This window comes from Amblyomma maculatum, chromosome 3, assembly GCF_055883805.1.
Source record: "Amblyomma maculatum isolate TAMU_Amacu chromosome 3, ASM5588380v1, whole genome shotgun sequence".
Lineage (NCBI taxonomy): Eukaryota > Metazoa > Arthropoda > Arachnida > Ixodida > Ixodidae > Amblyomma > Amblyomma maculatum.
The window spans coordinates 44988345-45007765 of record NC_139346.1 but is presented as its reverse complement, the minus strand read 5'-3'; the positions used below and the strand labels follow the sequence as shown (position 1 = coordinate 45007765).

Here is a 19421-nt window from a genome sequence, read left to right as displayed (position 1 = left end):
CGAGCTGCATTGATAAATGATTCATGTTAACTTTATTACAGCGGTTTCACCTGTCGGCTTGGCATCGAATTGATGCGGGCATTTATGACAAAAACAATTATGGCAGCGGTAATACAGTGACAGCGCCTCGTCATCACTTTGTTTGCGGTGAAAAGAGGAGCTGACCACCGGCTTTACCGGTGAACCTTGGAGCGATGCTTTAATATGTCCATGATGCACGACCGGTTAAGCCTTGTTCTGCTTATACCATCATCAGCCTTATCACAATTCTACACCAGCATCACAAGAACGGTTGAACCTCGCCACTAGAAAGTCTGGAAAGTAAATCTGACGTCTTCTGTTTTGGGCGGTTCCCAAGACTACCATACACCAATCCGCTTGTACCTTTTTAAGTGGGCAGTGTTACCAAACTTATTAGACCTGTAATATATAACTGGTAACGAGCTGTGGAGCTCGGAACCTCGCAACGTATAAAAAGCCAGATGGCTATTTCACCATGCTTTTACACAGTTCTTGTAAACATTTCGGGCCCCAGAGGACGCAGGTTCCAGTGATGATTACATTTAACTCAAAGCCAAGAAAGAATGGCATAAATGTTTTTTTTTTTTCTTTTTTTTCACCTTAGTTCCGGAAGAAAATTTTTTTAGGGCCGGCTTTGGCTTTGGGGACGTTTTTTCCTAGTTGCCGCTTCTTCAGGGGACGTTTCTTTCGGGGATGTTTATTCCGGGGACGTTTTTACCTACACCCATCAGAACCACACGGTTATGCTGAGTGGTCAAAACGAAAACACGCGCAAACACAGCCAGCGCGCTCCTTCCGCGTCGTCTGCTCGTCCGTGCCGGCGGCCCCTCGTCATGGAGTGGTGGCGCCCCGCGGGGAATGACGGCTTAAACTGTAACTTCTCCCAATACGCGCTTCCCCAGACATTGAGGCGCGACGCGACGGGCCGCACCAAGTGCGTTTCCATTGAGCGGCCGTGCGGAGGCCCCGGCCTCCGTCCCATAGGCCTGCGTGCTGGGGGCGGGGAGTAGGGGGCCTCCGGTGGAAAAGTGGAAAACTAAAGTTCAAAACAACAACACTGGAGAAAGCGCCTGCCACAGGCTGAGATACCTTGTCCGCACGTGCGTAGTGCGAGCCTGCAAACGGAGACCAGAAAAGAGGGAGGAAGGAGAGATATAAAACTCGGCAGAAAAGTGGGCACATCCTTGCGCTTCGCTCTATCGCGCTTCCCCTCTCCTGAACACCGGGAACCACAGCTGGAGCACGGCCGGTCTCGAGGGAGAGCGCGCTTCTCTTCTCTTACGGCCTCACCAATGGGGTCTGTTTCCGGCCGCCCGCCGCGCCTCTCGGTGGGGTCGCCAGGGAGAGTATTTGTGCACACCGTGAACGCGCAATCACGTGACACAAAAGTGACGTGGGCCTCTACGTCACTTCTGCGTGTTTTGTCCACGTTTTTTTTTTTCCCCTCTGAACGTAGCAGTGACGTAGAAAAAAACGTCACTGCAACGTACAATGTCCATTTTTTTTGTTTTTTTTTCCTCTTCTCCATGGAAGTTAGTGAGAGGGTGTATGCAACGTCTCTCTCAAGTCGGATGCGCTGAAAGGACGGAAGGAAGGGGCACTTGGCCTGGCCAACGCAGACGGCGCGGTTCAAATGTTGCCGTCGGCACTCGATTGCTTCCGGGGGGTCTAGCGTAAACCAGCACGAACACTTGCTTCCTTTTTTTTTTTCTTCTTTTTTTTTCTCCCCTCTAGCTGTGAGGTATGGGCTGCTGTGGCCGGAGCGGAAGCGTGAAGGGATGATAAAAATTCGTCTGCTTCTGTACGCGGCGCTTTAGAAACGCGCGCGTACAGTGCGACGTGCGTGATTTCAAGGTGATCACTTCATGTCTGATATACTCAGAATAAACTTCTCGAACACAGGTCACTTCGCGAGAACCGAACAGCGAATACATGGGTTCAACTAGCCGAACGATTCCCATCTTGCACCGTCACATCGTTGCGGACAAAACGGTCGATCGCAGTGCAAAATTCTTGAATAACCTTTCGTCATAACCTTGAAATCGCGGTAGACTATACTGGGCTCAAATGGGCCTCCTTTATACATGTATATGTATGAAAACCTTATTGATCCACCGAGATTTGCACCTTAATTAAGTTGCCATCAGCGCGCGCGACAATTAAGTTATACGTGTTCACGTGTGTGCGTGTGTGCATGCACGTTACTGCAGTAACGTGTTGCAAAATTAAGTCGAGATATATATAATATCGTGTTCTTGACGGCCTGCAGCCACAGACACGCACCTCGATCGGATACCGCGCGCGCGATCACTTTTGCTGGGCGGGCGCGCGACATTTAAATTCTATTTTAAGTAGTACGATATACACAACAGACTGCAACTATAATTGCAAGAGTATACGTGTATATATATATATATATATATATATATATATATATATATATATATATATATATATATATATATATATATATATATATATATATATATATATAAGATGCTGCTTCTCGGCTTTACTCCAAAGGCGATGCGTCGACAGGCTTCTGGTGTTCCCAGAAGCGAACACCGAAAGCAGCTGGGGCACTTTCGCTGGGCAGGATAGACCGCGCGCGCACTTCGGTGCCCTTAGGCAACGCGCATGTGCGAGACAAATGTTCATACTGCATGAGAGCCATCGAGTCCTCCAGCTAGGTCCAGCTTGCCCTGTTCCTGTTTTCTCTCTCTCTCTCTCTCTCTCTCTCTCTCTCTCTCTCTCTCTCTCTCTCTCTCTCTCTCTCTTGATTTTCTTTGCGCGCCTTTACGTACCAAACGAGAGTCGTGCTTGCGAGTTCACAGTCACTTCGCGAGTTTCAGCGCGCGAAGATGGCGACATCAGAAACTGAAGAGGAAGCAGTACTAAAAAAGTACGCAAAGAATCTGAGCAAAGCTGGAGAATTGTGGACAGGTTGCATAGAGAGTCGGGAAGTACTCGTGTCCATGGAGCGCGATCTCTTGACTTTGGGCGTATCGTTCAAGACTACGACTTCTAAGCACTATGGACAAGAAAATTCGAAGCAAGAAGGTAAGAAATTTCCATATATCCTTTATTCCAGCGATCAAAATTAATATATAATCTTTACCGCCAGAAGCATATGACACATCCAATAGATATTTAGAGTACGTGTAATGAGTATCGATCGCGAGAGCTGCGCGGCCATATGTGCACTAAAATATTAATTATAATGAAAAGATTTGTGCCCAAAGACGTCCAACGATGCAATCATTTGTGTGCGTGAATCGAAAGCGATAGCTCCTTTTGCTGGTATTTGTTTTTGGCACTGACAAGTTAACACACACACACACCGTGGGTCTGACAAAGTAAAAAATGAGAATTAATTTTCTTCGCTGTCATATTAAGCATCAAGCAATTCTGCGGCATGCCCGACAAGCAGTCATGACTTCAATTAACTTGTTGCACAAGTCGGCGTCAGCCTTGCATATGTCGGATGTAAATGAGGTGATGAGTCATTGGAAAGGCAGAGCGAGTTCATCGTTGAGGTCTTCAGGGCGAGCATAGAACTTTCAAACTCGTACTATTTCGCTTTAGGGCTATTTCGATTTTTTTTTTAGGGCTTCGCCGCACTACTTTGTTGTACTGTGGACAAGCCATCTTTGCGCGCAGCTGCCATGATTCGGCTTTATCAATCTTTATTGCACCCTCCCTTGATCAGTATGCAAGTCTTTCGATGAGAATGTGATGAACTTAATCAGTTAATTGCCAACAGTTATCTGGGAATTATTTTACTTATGGTTATTAATTCCTCGATCCGTTTTAGAGCGTATATATAACTAAGCATGGGTTCACCACATTTAATTGTTCTTTGATCATAGGTCAAAGAAATAATTGCGCATTGTTGGTATTGTATGTAAAAGTTTCCCCGAATAGTGCAATAAGAATTTTATTTTACGTTTTTTATAGTCTCACTTGCAGGGATCCCATATTATACATGTAAATATATTATGATTTTTGGTGCACCAATCACAAAGTAATAAAAGTGATATGCTTGAGCAAATGTAAATGACAGCCGTAATTCTGTGAATGAGGTGTGTGTGTGTGTGTGTGTGTGTGTGTGTGTGTGTGTGTGTGTGTGTGTGTGTGTGTGTGTGTGTGTGTGTGTGTGTGTGTGTGTGTGTGTGTGTGTGTGTGTGTGTGTGTGTGTGTGTGTGTGTGTGTGTGTGTGTGTGTGTGTGTGTGTGTGTGTGTGTGTGTGCGTGTGTGTGTGTGTGTGTGTGTGTGTGTGTGTGTGTGTGTGTGTGTGTGTGTGTGTGTGTGTGTGTGTGTGTGTGTGTGTGTGTGTGGGTGGTATATATATATATATATATATATATATATATATATATATATATATATATATATATATATTATAGGTATATAATATGTTTTAGCAGATGGTTATGATACTTTAATTATTGTTTATATAGAGAGTTGAGATTTGAGTATTGCACTTGCATGTTATCATTTGTGTATAAAGTGCATTATAGAAAACATTCATAAAACTTCATGTATTACAGCTCAACTATGTTTCTCTTTGGAGCGTGGAATTCTGCCTCTGCGTCTTGACATGCCATTCGGACTGATCTCAAAGGTCCACAAAGGATGCCTTTTTGGAAAAGATCAACACAAGACACAAGAAAAAAGAGCAGCTGCAATGGTGACTAATTTATGTATTTTGAATGAAAATGTTTCCACTAGTTCATAAAGCCTTATTCGGAGTGTGCACGCCTATATGAATGCATGGCAACAGGAAACTGTCAAACCCATACAAGTTTTAGCACATTGGAGGAAGTGGCTGTGTGTGAAAGTCACCAACTGTTTAAATACTTCAATGGCAGAAGTCCCAGAAAAGCAGATATAAAGCTGTGGCTGCTGTTCAGAGTTCTTTGTGATGCTATATATATATTTTTTATATAAATCTACTGTAAATATTGCAAGATTCATGACATATAGTTACTTGCAGCTTGGTGACTCAAGTCACCACTTTGGGGATTGAGTAGCTTTAGATATGTAGCTGCCCAAAATCATGATTTTGGGAATATATTTTGGTTAAGCTGCACTTATTCTAACTTTTGGTGATATTATTTTATTATTGAATATAAGCAACAAAATTTACTAAATAATATAGATAAATAAGACTGCAAAATATATGAACAGTATTGTGTATGTATCATACATGTCTAGCAGCTAGCATAAAATTCCAAACTGGTTATCTAAATCATTGAAGTAATGTAGGTGAGAATAAGTGGTAGCGCACATTAATTTACCTTTTTGACAGAAGTCTTGCTCACTGAAACACATGTGTGAAACCTTTGTACACTTCACCTGGTGTCAATAAGCAAGACTACACATTATTTGTTCCGCACATATGCCACCTACAGCATTTGTGTAGGCCACTTCATGCAGCAACCAAATATTAATCAATAAAATCTCATTTCATTTAGAGAAAGCTGTATTTTATAATGCTGCATTTTATAATTTTGCCAAAACTGTATTCTTTTCCCATATTGCGAAGCAAAAGACATAAGAAGAGTGGTGTCCTTTAATTATTGAATGCTTGGGGATATGTAATGCATATTAGGCACCACAGTTAACAAGGATGCTAGCGCATATGCAGATGCAATTCTGGATTACTTTGTTTAGGACAGCTGAGAGATTGAAGTGAAACTTCCTTGAAACTGGTGAAAACAACACTGCATTATCTTCATCAATCCTTCTGCAGTGTATGGGCTTAACTGATCCTGGAGGTTATGTGGGTTTAATTCATTTTTGCTTTGTACAGAAGTAATGATTATATGATGCAAAATTATTTTACTAGTAGGAATAACACATTTCAACCTACCCTTTGAAACAAATAAATGAATATAAGTGATCGATGATGTGTGTGGGCAGTTTTCATGACTGGAGCCCTTGTCGTACATATTTTAACTAAGGATTCGAAATAAGAACACAACAGCTAGGTTATGATTGACTTCCTGCTAGTGCTATACTCTCACATATATTAGAAGAAAAAAAAAAGACTAGGTTCTCTTGTCATTTCTGCAGAGCGAGGATTGCAAGCCGGAGTGGAGTGACAAAACCTTCAAGAAAACAAAGACCAAGTTGCAGGGCACAAAAAAAAGGGCTGCGTGGCGGTCATGCTTGTTAAGGTCATTGACACATTTCCAGAATACAAGGTAAGATGTCTGTGCTATTTCCACACTAGCAGAACAAAGTGATCATATTTTTGTGGTGTATTACTTGGCTGCAATTTTCTACAACACTGCAAGATTTAATTTGTGCAGTTATTATGTGCTAGTACTATAGAAAAATGGAGCATTAATTTTGTAGCTTAGGTGATGCATAGTAGCTGAACAAATTTAAGTAAGTTGAGCAAAGGGTGTGTGTATGTATATATATATATATATATATATATATATATATATATATATATATATATATATATATAATTCTCAAATCTTATGATTATGGGCATATTTCAGAGTTCTGCCATGTGTAGTTATATTGCGAGAAAGGTACACGATCAGTATATGCTCAGTATAGTAACTTTAATGATCAAAATATGTCCACGTTATGTTTCAGCTGAAAAACATTATCAGCTAAATGTTAATTTTGACAAAGTCTACAGCCTACCATAAGTACCCACTCACACTTACACATTGGCAGAATTATGCAGTGTTCTGGAATCTTAAAAAGTGTGTATATCTTACAGCTCAAAGCAAGAGAAGGAATTTCGGAACACAAGGTTCGACGCCTGAAGACAGCTCAGCTGTCGAAGCTGGCTGATGCCCTTTCTTCAGGCCAAGACGTTATAACACAAAAAATGATTTTCTTTGCAATGTCCCCAAGATCATGCCACACAGAGCATAACTTTTCAGAAATTATTAACTTTGGCCAAACAGTGGATAGTAGTATCTGTCAGCGCATTAAGGATCTGGTGTGTGAAGGCATTACTTCAGTTTCAGAGGTGAAGAAATGTGTACGGTACTATGTTAAAGATGTGCTGTTTGCGGGCAAGCAACCTACAACAGCCAATTAAGGAACACAAGAGCTCTGTATAAGACAATCAAAGATATCAAAGGAAGCTTCTGTGCTAAGCTGGGCGTGATAAAGGACAAACGAGGCAAGGACCTCACTGAAGCCTCAGAGATAAAGAAGAGGTGGCAGGAATACACAGAAGAACTGTACAAGAAGGACCCGGATGTGCAAACCCAACATAGGACGGTTGTGATTACTGATGTCGAGCCGGGCATCCTGAAGAGTGAAGTTGAATGGGCCTTAGTCAGCCTTGCTAAGAACAAAGCTAGCGGAATTGATGGTATTCCAGCTGAGTTGCTTCAAAACCTCAACCACGACGCTGTTAACACACTGCGTACATTATGTCAAAAGATTTGGACAACCCTGCAATGGCCACAGGATTGGAGAAGGTCAGTTTACATCCCCATTCCAAAGAAAGGCAGTGCCAAAGATTGTTCCAACTACCGCACGATTGCGCTTATTTCGCATGCTAGCAAGGTGATGTTAAAAATCCTGCAAGGTAGGCTGCAGCAGTATGTGGATCGGGAGCTTCCGGACGTGCAAGCTGGGTTTCGCAAGGGCAGAGGAACTAGAGACCAAATTGCCAACCTTCGCTGGATCATGGAAAAAGCAAGAGAGTTCCAGAAACCCATTTACTTCTGCTTTATTGATTATGCGAAAGCGTTTGACTGCGTAGATCACAGCAGATTGTGGCAAGCTCTCCAAGAGATGGGAGTTCCAATTCACCTCATCTGTCTCCTCAGGAACCTTTATGAAGGGCAAGAGGCCACAGTCAGAACTGGGCATGGTCTTACTGATTGGTTTCCGATTGAGAAAGGGGTGAGGCAAGGCTGCATACTGTCGCCCTGCCTATTTAACCTATATGCAGAGTGCATCATGAGGAACGCCTGTCTGGACGAGTCATCAGCTGGAGTGAAGATTGCTGGAAAACGTATCAACAACCTTAGATATGCGGATGATACCACTTTAATGGCAGAAAGTGAAGTGGAACTCAAGAGTCTACTGATGCGCGTACAAGAAGAGAGTGAGAAGTTTGGGCTTAAACTGAACATTAAAAAGACGAAGATCATGGCGTCTTGCCCTATCAAGTCCTGGAGCATCAATGGACAAGAAGTGGAAGCTGTGACAGATTTTCTGTTCTTGGGCGCCAAGATTACCTCGGAAGGAGACTGCAGCCATGAAATTAGGAGACGCCTGCTTCTGGGAAAGAGAGCAATGGTTAGCCTTGACCGCCTAGTAAAGAGCAGAGACATTAGTCTGCCAACCAAGATCCGTATAACCCGTGCTATGGTCTTTCCAGTTGTGATGTATGGATGCGAGAGTTGGACTGTGAAAAAGGCTGACCGCCGAAGAATTGACGCGTTTGAATTGTGGTGCTGGCGAAGACTCTTAAGAGTTCCTTGGACTGCCAGAAGATCAAATCAGTCGATATTGTCGACCATAAACCCTGACTGCTCATTGGAGGGTCAAATTCTAAAGTTAAAGCTCAGCTACTTTGGTCATCTGATGAGAAGAGAGGAGTCGCTGGAGAAAGATTTGATGTTGGGAAAGGTTGAGGGTCGCCGGAGAAGGGGTAGGCAGCGAACACGATGGTTAGATGGCATTCTCGAGGCATTGCAGATGAAGCTATGTGATGTTAAGAAGATAGTGAGAGACCGGAAAGCGTGGCGTGACATGGTCCATAGGGTCACGAAGAGTCGGACACGACTGAACGCCTGAACTGAACCTACATCCCACTAACCAGGATACTGCTAACCACATTCAGGCAGCACTGCGACAAGAAAGGTGCAGTGACCTGGATCAAGAGAATGCAGTTCAACTTGTTCACGAGTTGAAAAAGCAAGACCCTGATTCTAATTTCTTTATGCGTACTTACAAAGAAAGTGAAGGTGCTTCAGTCGATGACAATGAAGATGTTGAAGAGTGGATAAAAAGACAATGTGGCAGCACATTTATTTTTTGTTATCAGTCAAAATTTATGGCTAGTCTTGCTGAAAAGTACGGAAGTTTAATTTGTCTTGATGCCACTAATAAGACCAGCGACTCTTCTTCCTCGTCGTCAAAACACCATTGTGTTACATGGTTGTGGGCACATTTGTAGTGCAGTTTGAAACAGCAGCATGCATAAAAGAAGCCCTAGATATATTTAGATTATGGAGCCCTGGGCTCAGCCCTGAATATTTTATGATTGATTGTTGCCAAGCAGAAATAAAGGCTATTAATGCCGCATTCCCAGAAAGTAAAGTAATGCTCTGCGATTTTAATCGTGAGCAAGCGTGAGAAAGGTGGGTACGAAAAAAAGAAAATGGAGTAGAAAGTAGAGAAGATGCTTTCACTTCTTAGGCGTATGGCATATGCTTCCTCACCTCATGAGTATGATGCAGCATATAAGTCACTGACTGAGTCAGTGCACTGGACAAATCCCCGTTTGAGGGAATACATGCATACATCGTGGCTTCCCATCTCCCACATGTGGGTAAAACACTATGGACAAGACTTTTCCGTTATTGTGACTACAAATAATGGAACTGAGTCACAAAATAAACTATTAAAGGAGTTTTACCTAAAAGGGGGCCATGGCAGGAAGAGCCTGACAGCACTCATTTCTGTCCTTGTTAAGCAGTTTTTTCCTGATCGGCTGCAACACTTTCACCAAGCGAATATTCGACGGTCATCATGTTACAGAATGTACCATGAAACTGTGCCAGAGTATCTGCAGAACAGGCCACCAGCTGCTGTGAAACATATAATGAGCAGAATGGAAACTGCACAGTGTTACACAGAGGCAGATATAACTGATGGGGATGAAGTTGAGACTTTTTTTGTGAAGTCGAGTGTGCCTGAAAAACACCACATCATTAATTTTGGCATACCATCCTGCTCTTACCAAGACTTTGCACAGACAAAGTTACTTTGTAAACATTTTTGTGCAGTGCTTCTACACAAAAAAACTGTTTCTTTGCCAGAAACTTACAGATCAGGGCCACTCTTGGCTTTCGACACATGCAAATTTGACATGCCAGAACCACCCTCAAATGTGGATTCATTCGGACCGCAGGAAGATACAATACCAGCCATCCTTCCAAGAAGAAAAACAAACAGTTTTGCTAAACTTCGTGCAGAAATGAGGGAAGGTGCTGACAAGCTAAAGGCAATGGTAACATATTGCTCTGAAAGGGATAACTTAGAGCAGGCCCACTTTCACCTCCTTGAAGCCCAAAAGCATTTGGCACAGGGTACACCAACCTCAAGTGGAATTACTGTTCGTGGCTCTCCAGTGAAAGGATGTTCTGGACAGAAGACGAGAGTAGGGCCATTTGTGTCCTTTTGCGCTGCAGCTTTAAAGAAAGCAAAGCGCATTTCTCAGGAGCACTGGAAGTCGAGGGGCAGATTTGGACAAAAGGCTGAATCCATCCGGAAAGGATACACAGCTCCTTCAATATAAGTACCTTAGACCTCCAGGCAATATTAGCACAGGTCAACTTTTTAAAGTATGATATTGTTGAATTAACATATGAATCATCTTTTTGCTGGAATACTCATCTTGTATAATTGTATCTGGATGTATTTGTCTTTACTGTGTGTTTAACATAAGCGTTTTGGTTGCCTTTTTGAGCAAACATTGTTTTGATCATAACTGCAATTTCATTTTTTTTTTATGGCTGTTATCAGACTGCCTGAAGCAAGGTTTTTATGACATGGTGAATGCTCTCCATGAAGCGCTGCTATGCTTGCAAAACAGCAATGGCAGATATAATCCTCACGCATAGCTGTTTTTAAATAGACTATATGTCATGCAATCCTTTTATGATATATTTTATTGAATATATTGGTCTGTACACTATATTGTATATGCATCTTGTTATATACGGATGTGCACCTCTTCACCTGCACAGATGTACAAAATGTGTCTTCTTTTTGTAACATATATGTAACCTACAAGATATATTACCATGCACAATCGTTTAGACTTAATTTTGAACATCTTGTGTTGGCAAACTGTGACAATTACTATATATGTTTACCTTATAATGCTTTTTTCATGTATTATAATTTAATTATGCCCACATATATAATCCTGCATTGTACTTAATAAACTTCTGTAGGGTATTTTGTAACTGTCTTTACTTACCCGGCCATTCCTTTACCAGAAATTATTTGCAGCCTGTGAATAAACAAGTCTATCTAATGTATGTAGCATGATTTTTATGTGTTGTCTGATCATTACTGGAGAACATTTTTTTCCCTGCATAGTTTTTCTGGTGAACATATTTACGCATATTAGACCCATGTACTACGTTTCAAATTTTATTGCTATATTTTAGCTATCCAAAAACAAATGCTGTTGAGAAGTTGGCTTTTCCTTGCAGCTCACTAGACAGTGAGTGATGTGAGTTACATTTATGCAAGTGGTTTAATTTGAGCTGCCAGATGATTTAGAAAAATAACTGATTGTACAAGTGCGATATCTAATTATGGGAGCATATGTAGTTATAACTTGCACGGCATGCACATGGATAAATATTCTAGAACATAGCTCTAATCTCTAAGAAAACGAATTAACACAAAAACACACACACACACGCACTCATGCACGCGCACCATGCATGCAGGCGCCTGAAAATCACAGTACGCGCGCGCAGCTCTAGGCGCGTGCACCAATTCGCACTGTATATTTAGACTACGATATACTCTCTTTTCCTGAAAATAACTCAGACCATCTAGTCACTGCATGAGATAACAATAATTTGCAGCGCCGCATATGTCGTTATATATAGTACGCTTGCATATGACACAGCAGACGCACAATCTCTGCGCGCGCTTCATGGGAAGAAGACTATATACGCTCTCCCGCTGCCGCCTTAATTTTTCATTCCAGCCACACGTCAAACCGACGGAAGAGAATGAATCGAAGTAACAAAATGCGGGTGCATATAAACGGCGCTCTTCTTACGACGCATCGAGCCTTTTTTTGACCGAGCAGACCGCCTCTCTCAAGAAAAAAACAAACATGCATACATGCTTTGTCTTGAGTTATTCCTTTTCCCTCACTGCAGATATATTCAACATAGTAATAGTCAGTGCTCTTGAAAAGCAAACGCGATACCTGCTCACACCGGACGCCAAACCAGCGAAAGTGTGCCTTTCTCAAAAGAAAAAAAAAAGAAAAAGAAAGAAACTTCACGAGATACGTGTTTGTGCTTCCATGGAGAAGAGGGAAACAAAAACAAAAAAAAAATGACATTGTACGTAGCAGTGACGTTATCTCTACGTCACTGCTACGTTCAGAGGGGAAAAAAAAAAACGTGGACAGGACACGCAGAAGTGACGTAGTAGTTCTACGTCACTTGTGTCACGTGACTGCGCGTTCACGGTGTGCACAAATACCCTCCCGGGTCGCGTATTGACAAACCATATCCCGTAGGAGCACTCGAGCAGACGACGCTCTGACGCACAAGCACGTGACACGACGTCACTTCCTTTAAGTTGTTTTTTGCTTGTTTTTATTTTTTTTTATGCCAAAACGCGATTGCGGCGCACACGCTCGCGCCGTTGCTTCGCCGACGCTGGCGTTGGGGCGTTGGTTAACGAGACAAACGCGTATCCTTCTACCATGGCTTAGTGGTAGTGCCTGTGGCTTAAGGGGTGCTGCGGCCGCAGTTTTGAGGCTTTATAAATGCAGTGCCCCTAGCCGTGCCATTTGGATGCTGGATACTGTGATGTTTGCAGTTCGAAACAAGTGTCTTGGCCGTCATCTCGAAGTCTGGTGTTTGACTCTGACAGCAAGCGATTTTGTGAAGCCACGACTGCTAACTTTTGCTGCCTAAACATGTTGGATGCCGACTGTGCTGGTGCTGGATGTGCAAGTGTGTCGATTCCAAGAAAGCTGCGCAGCGCCGTTGGAGCTCGCCTTGGAGCCACTAATCGTTGAAAGTGCCTTGGTTAGTAGCACTGCAATATTTAGATAAGCACCGCTAGAATATGGGGGGTAAAAAGGGGGGAAAAAAAGAGATAAAAAAAAAAAACTTGGTTACGTGGTGTATTTGTGTAACATTTGCTGTGATGCTGCATCGCTGCTCGGGAGTCTTCGCTAAGGATGCTAAAGCTACTGGCCTACCCAAGGGCAAATGTAGACTACTATCGATGCTAAATTACATCTCAAAGGCCGTCTCTCATTTTATGCTACCTTGTGAGCAGCTGTTTTCACTCAGGATTGTTTTTTTTTTCTTTCTTTTTCCAGTTTCCGGCATTTAAATACGGAAATGTTTCATATGGCAACATGCTGGAACAGCGAAGCCAGTTTTCTGAAATTAGCGGTAATAATCCTTGAAATGAAAACATGCTCTCGTTTTGTGAATTCACACGCATGATTACGGCGCCCTGGTCATAGCGGCAACCGCCCTTTTCTGAAGCCCATAATCTGACGACGTCAAACTATTGATTCTGAAAGTAGTGGGATATTAGGTAAACTCGATAACCAAGTACTCACGCTTCTGTGGCTAAAAACAGCGCTGACACGAGACGAAGCAGAGGGGACACGACGCCGTTTCGTCTGCTTCGTCTCGTGTTAGCGCTGTTTTTAGCCACAGGTCATGCACCAACCAGCCAGAATTTCCACCCTCTTAAAGTACTCACGCTTGTTTGAGAGCACTGCGTTGAATAGGCATTTGTTGAGCGCAATAGCTAACTTAACTGCACCTGTTAAGCAGAGGCAGTGGCATAGCATGCTGTGTAATTTGTTTTTTGTAACTCTTTATGTATGTGATTGGTATTCTGCTCAAGTGTCATGGCAAGAAGAAACAACAGTGTTTATTTTTGAAGTTGTGCGCACCCCATAACATGCTTACGCAGAATGGTGCAGTTCAATATTGAGTCAAATAAATAAGTGCTGGTTTTCACAACAACTGTTTATTCCTTGTATACATCTCAAAGTGACCTTGGCTAACTTGAATTCCAAACTATCTTACAGCCGCTTCAAAAGCTTCTGAATTAGGTGACATGTTGTACATGCACCATTATGCCTACCAATCTTTTTGAAGAAGGAATCATTGCTACAAAAATTAAAGGATTAAGCTCACAAATTATAGCAACACTTGAAGAGGGGAGAACCAGAGTATTTTGACATCACTCCCTTATGGTTTGCACACTGGTCAGCTAGCAATCCAACATTTCAAAGAAACGCTTGTTAATGTCATCATCATGTGCCACAAGTGTGTTTATAGTAAATTAGGTACTACAAGGCTACCCCGATGAAAGTCGTCTAGAAGATAGTATGAAACAACCAGTTTTAGGCATTTAAATTTGAGGGACCTGAGTTCGATCCCAGCCATAGTGACCATGTTTTGATAGAGAAAAATGTAAGGCACCCATTTACTGTGTGATGTCAGTGCGTGTTAAAAAAAAATCATTGGTCAAAAATGAGCCGGAAACCTACACTGCAGAATCCTGCAAAGCCTAAGTCAATTTGGGACACTATACTAAACAAAACTGAAATACACTGCTTCTAAATTTAGGTGAAACAATGCCTTTGCTGTTTAGTAAATGCACGGCAAGCAATACATTGTAAACCATTTATGCAGAAGCAGTTTGTTTTACTGGCAAATGCCTTCAACTTTTCGGCAGGAAAAAGTGGCAGATGTGACTTCAGTTCTACAAATGACACTGGGCAGCCATGCAGCCATCAAAGAACCTACTTTGAATTGCAAATAGCCACATTTGTGTTTGCAAGGAGGCCCAAAGCACAGTGAATAAGCAAGATAGCGATGAAAATAATTCAACGAAAAGAAAGGTGGAGAGTTCAGCCAGCAGCAATATGACCCTAGCGTGCTGCTCCACACTAGAGAAGGGAGAAAAGGGAAATAAAAGGAGAATGAGGATACAAATGGTTGATGACAATGTTGTAGTGCAGTGAATTGGTTCGAGTTATAGAGAAGACCACGCACACAGTGGATTGCACTTGTCTCGCATAGTCTACATATAACACATGAAGTGCATATTCTCCACATGCACCAGTTGTCATTGCACACACTTTCACTCTCATATTCTGGTCCAAATGCATACACAGGCTCGCCACGCACTGATTCTGAAAAAGCTCAAACTAGACAGAAACATGATTGATCGCACTGTAAGCAGCTGTATAGCATGCGAAGCACAACACTAACAATTTGTGGTGTGTCACATATGGAATGGTTTGACTGTTAAATTGGCAGGGTACCATGCCATCAACTAATGTCTAAAAGCTGAGATGATGGCTTTGGTTGGAAGTAATCTAAGCCCTTGGCAATGCAAGTACACAAACGTAATCCAAATGCATTGTTCTTGAATGGCTGCTTTCCAAATTGTTGATATTCAAACTAAAGTAGTGTGGTGCTGTATGTTTTTCTGAAAAAAATCTTGCTGTGCAGCTAACTTCATTGCAACATCTGATTGAAGCTGGAACACCTGCAGCAGTACCACACAGCAAGACAAAAGTGTCCACGCAGATTGCAGAACTTTTGTAGACATGGAAAATAATAAAGTATGATTCATACTTATGAAACCTTTGCCCTTGTCTTCATTTTGATAGTGCGGCCCTAGGCAGCTGCTGCACCAAGATTTTCATAGGTCAACAGGCCCACCAGAACCAATGCACCCAACCGACCTTCTGCAGGGAGACCCAGCCGCTACCGATTCCAGTGGCTATGGGGAATGTGTTTATAAACCAGTACTACTGGAACTAGTAGGATCCCCGCAAGAAACCAGTAGGAAATTTTTACCTTGGATAAACAATTATCTTCTTTGGCACTTTTCAGCAATTGCTCTGATCCCTAAAAAGATGTTGACTACATATCTACAGAATATCATTTAATATCTCATCAAGAGATGTGTGGGCATATGTGGGTATTCGGTACATGTCCACTTTCTACTCTCTTCAACGTGGACATTATAATGTATACTATAATGATATATTATTAACATTTGCGGCAGATATTCACTAGATGTTCACTCAGTATAAGTTCTTTGGCTAAGATTTTTTTTTTCTGTAAACTGATTTTACGAACGTTTACAAGGGAAAGTTATCAGATTGACGGCATGTGACTAGCACTTTGTGTCATCATTTCTACAATTAGTCATTTAGCTTCGAGGTGATGACTTCCTTCAAAAGCCTCTTCTCTCGCGCTTGCCAGCTAACTGCATTGGTCTGCATGGAAACTATCGCCTAATATATTGCGCTCGTGTACTTTCGACTCCAGTGTATAAGCGAGAAATGTAGCTCCACTTTTTGTTAAATTGACTGAAATTCAACCCACATATAGCACTAGCCGAGTATAAATTATTTGACAATGATTGAAATATACTGCTATGAGCAATACTGGCTGATCGGCAAAGTACGTATCTTTCTCCATCCTTTTGAACCTTTTGCACAATCCAAGACTTGTTGGTTTCGACGCTGTAGGCTTCCAGCCATTCGTTGACGGCTGCCTCGTTTGTCAGGTTCGCGCGATACACTGATCCGAGCCCTTTTGACGCGAGCTCATCTTTTACGAGCTCGAGCGGCTCTGGGAGCTCGTCCATCATCTCTAGTTATCCGCAATTGACACACAAGTTCGCCAAGCACAAAATCACCCTGGTTAGCGCAGCGCGCAACGGATGAGCCAAGTCAAGTGCACGTGCGTACAACCCAGAAGCACCGGACGAAATGCGTGGAGCTATGCGGATGGGGAGAAGTGCAAACTTCGGGGTGTAGCCGAGCCGAGCGACGATTCCAGAAAATACCAGAACAAAAACAGCCACGCAAGTGACCACTGGACTGAAATTTACGTAACACGTGACCGGTAACCGACCGACGTTTACAGAACACCAGAGCAAAAAGCCCGCGCAGTGGTCACTGGACCGAAATTAACGTGATCGCGTGACCGAACTTTTAGCCGACGGCAATTCGCGTTATTTTTACGTGAACTTCAGCCGACAGCCGTGCGAAAATATGGGCGCTGCGCGAAAACGACGCCGAAACATGAGTACCTTTGACAAACACCAGCGGGAAAAAAAACGTAAATGCGAGCCCTGCATGAAACGAAACTGAAACCATGAGTAGTCTCGTCACAAGGCGCTAGGGAGAAACAGCGTCGCTGCTACTCGCGGAAGTGACGTTGTGTCACGTGCTTGCGCGTCAGAGCATCGTCTGCTCGAGTGTTCCTACGGGATATGGTTTGTCAATACGCTCCCGGGTCGCCACCGCCCCACTGCCTTCTAGACACCATACCACTGCTGCGCCTCTGCTACCGCCGTTCACGCGCAAGGGAAACGCGCGCTCGCTCTTCGTTCCGCCCGCCTCATTTGCAACCGGCAGGTCCTGACATTTCACCCCTTATGGTTTATACAAAGAGACCGTAATCAGCGTCTAAGATTTATCGTGTACGAGGAATAAAATATAGTCAACACCGCTCACGCGCGCGCGCGCCTTCGTCAGTGCGGCCGAGCGCGGTCGAATGAAGCTGGTACACTTACTTCAACATTTTTTGCCCCTAACTTTTGTACAGAAATAAATTATCAGGCTATGCAGTGCTCTTTCGAAAGCTGTAAGCAGATGTAGCGTGACGTGGCGTGAGTGCATGGCAAACTGTTGGCTGGAGATTCTGTCAACCGCTTCTGTTTTAGTTTAGAGCAAAAGAGGCACCGGCGAAAAATCATGGCGCGTCTCAGATTCAGGGTAAAGAACAAAATTTACGCATATAGTTAAAATTGCAGTTGTCTAGTGGAGTGAGCTGTTCTAGCTGCGTTCAAAACAAATCAGTCGGTTGAAAGACAGAATATGTATATGTAGTCTCGCGACTGACGCACGTACGTGTATAACAGACGTAGTTCGTTTAATACATAGATAAACAACTTTTAATCAAGGAAATGGGCATGAACGGTTATGCCTAATCGAAAAGAGCGGCAAACAATAAAAAAATTGTCCTTCAAAATTATGCATTGTACTACATATTCATCAATTCATCAAAACGTGACCTGCGGCTGAAAAATTCAGTCTCAATCTTCCTGGCCGGTTTGTTCATGTAGGGAGCTGACCTGTAATTCCTGTCTGTCACTTTCTTGGCATTACTGACAAGAAAGATTCTGATAATTTTTTCAGATATCAAAGAAGCGGACCTTATAGGTTGTTGCTAATTCCTTCAGGGCAACTCAGCAATGGCGAATTCTCAACTGCGCAGCTTGAATCAAGATTTGAAGTACTTCGAGAGCATTTGTGAGTGGTAGATGCACGAGTTTCTTTTTTTTTAAGGAAACCTTGTCCAATAGGGCAATAAACTCTGGTTTCGGATAATGCAGTCCATTAGAATTCTTGTCCTCGTAGAGTCCACATGGGGCTGCTTCTTTCGCTAGTTTCAAGAAAGATAGCGCAGCGTCACACCCAAGGTCACTGATTAACTTATCAATGTATCCATCGGCGTAAGCTAAACCGGAATATGTGACAGTAATGGGATGACAGGAGATGCCACCACAATTCCTTCATATTTCCTCGGTTACTGATTGTGACCGGCCAGAAATGATTTCTTCGGCATCGACGAAAACTGCCTTAATTTTTCTATAAGATGCTTTCATATTAAGCATAATATATGTAAAATTTCAGTAAAACAGCATTTATTTGCAAAATAAAATAATGTTTAAATACAACACATTTGCTAATATATAAATGATAATAACATTGAAAACCTAACCTTACAGTCTTTACCTTGACTGTTTTACTCATACTTTATATCATGCAAGCATTATGCAACTTACATTACATTTTTATGAAATTAGTTTCATCTTCGATGCTATATATAGATGGTTTCGAACCTAACGCTGAAAGACGGTTTTGCTGTTGCAGACAAGTTGCTGTAATGTTAGCCTTGAAAAAGCTTCGATGTGATCACTGCTCGTTCAGTTTTTTTTTTTTTTTTGCTATTATTGTGCAGGCTTGGGGAAAATTCGGATTAAAAGGGACAAAAGTAGCTACCATACCGCAATGACTGCCATATGCTTGTCGAACGTTTGCTGAGCGACAGTGTTTCTTATATAAAGACTCGGTTCACGTGTGTAGTACGCTGACGACATGCCGCTGCAGCATCTACCTGCTGTGCCCTTTCATTTCGGGTCTGCACTCACCACGAAACAAGCGAGCGACAGCGCGAAACGATGCAAAAGCCACCCGCCGCCGCTGAAGCTGATGTGGAGCGAACAGTGAGCAGGTCGCGCCCCTTGCGGCGGCGGAGAGCGTAACTCAAGGAGAAAAGTTCCCATTGTTCCCGCGGCGATTGAGAAGGCCGTAAGAAAGAGCGCGCGCTCTCCCTCGAGACTAGTGTTCC

At 42.8% G+C, this 19421-nt stretch overlaps 1 long non-coding RNA gene across 1 annotated transcript; it reads left to right on the top strand.

The window, feature by feature from the left end:
* The first annotated feature begins 12490 nt into the window (after positions 1-12490).
* Positions 12491-15631, top strand: LOC146194671 (uncharacterized). Its single transcript, XR_014705897.1, has 2 exons — positions 12491-13034; positions 15498-15631. It is a non-coding gene; the product is annotated as an uncharacterized LOC146194671 (long non-coding RNA).
* The last annotated feature ends 3790 nt before the right edge of the window (positions 15632-19421 follow it).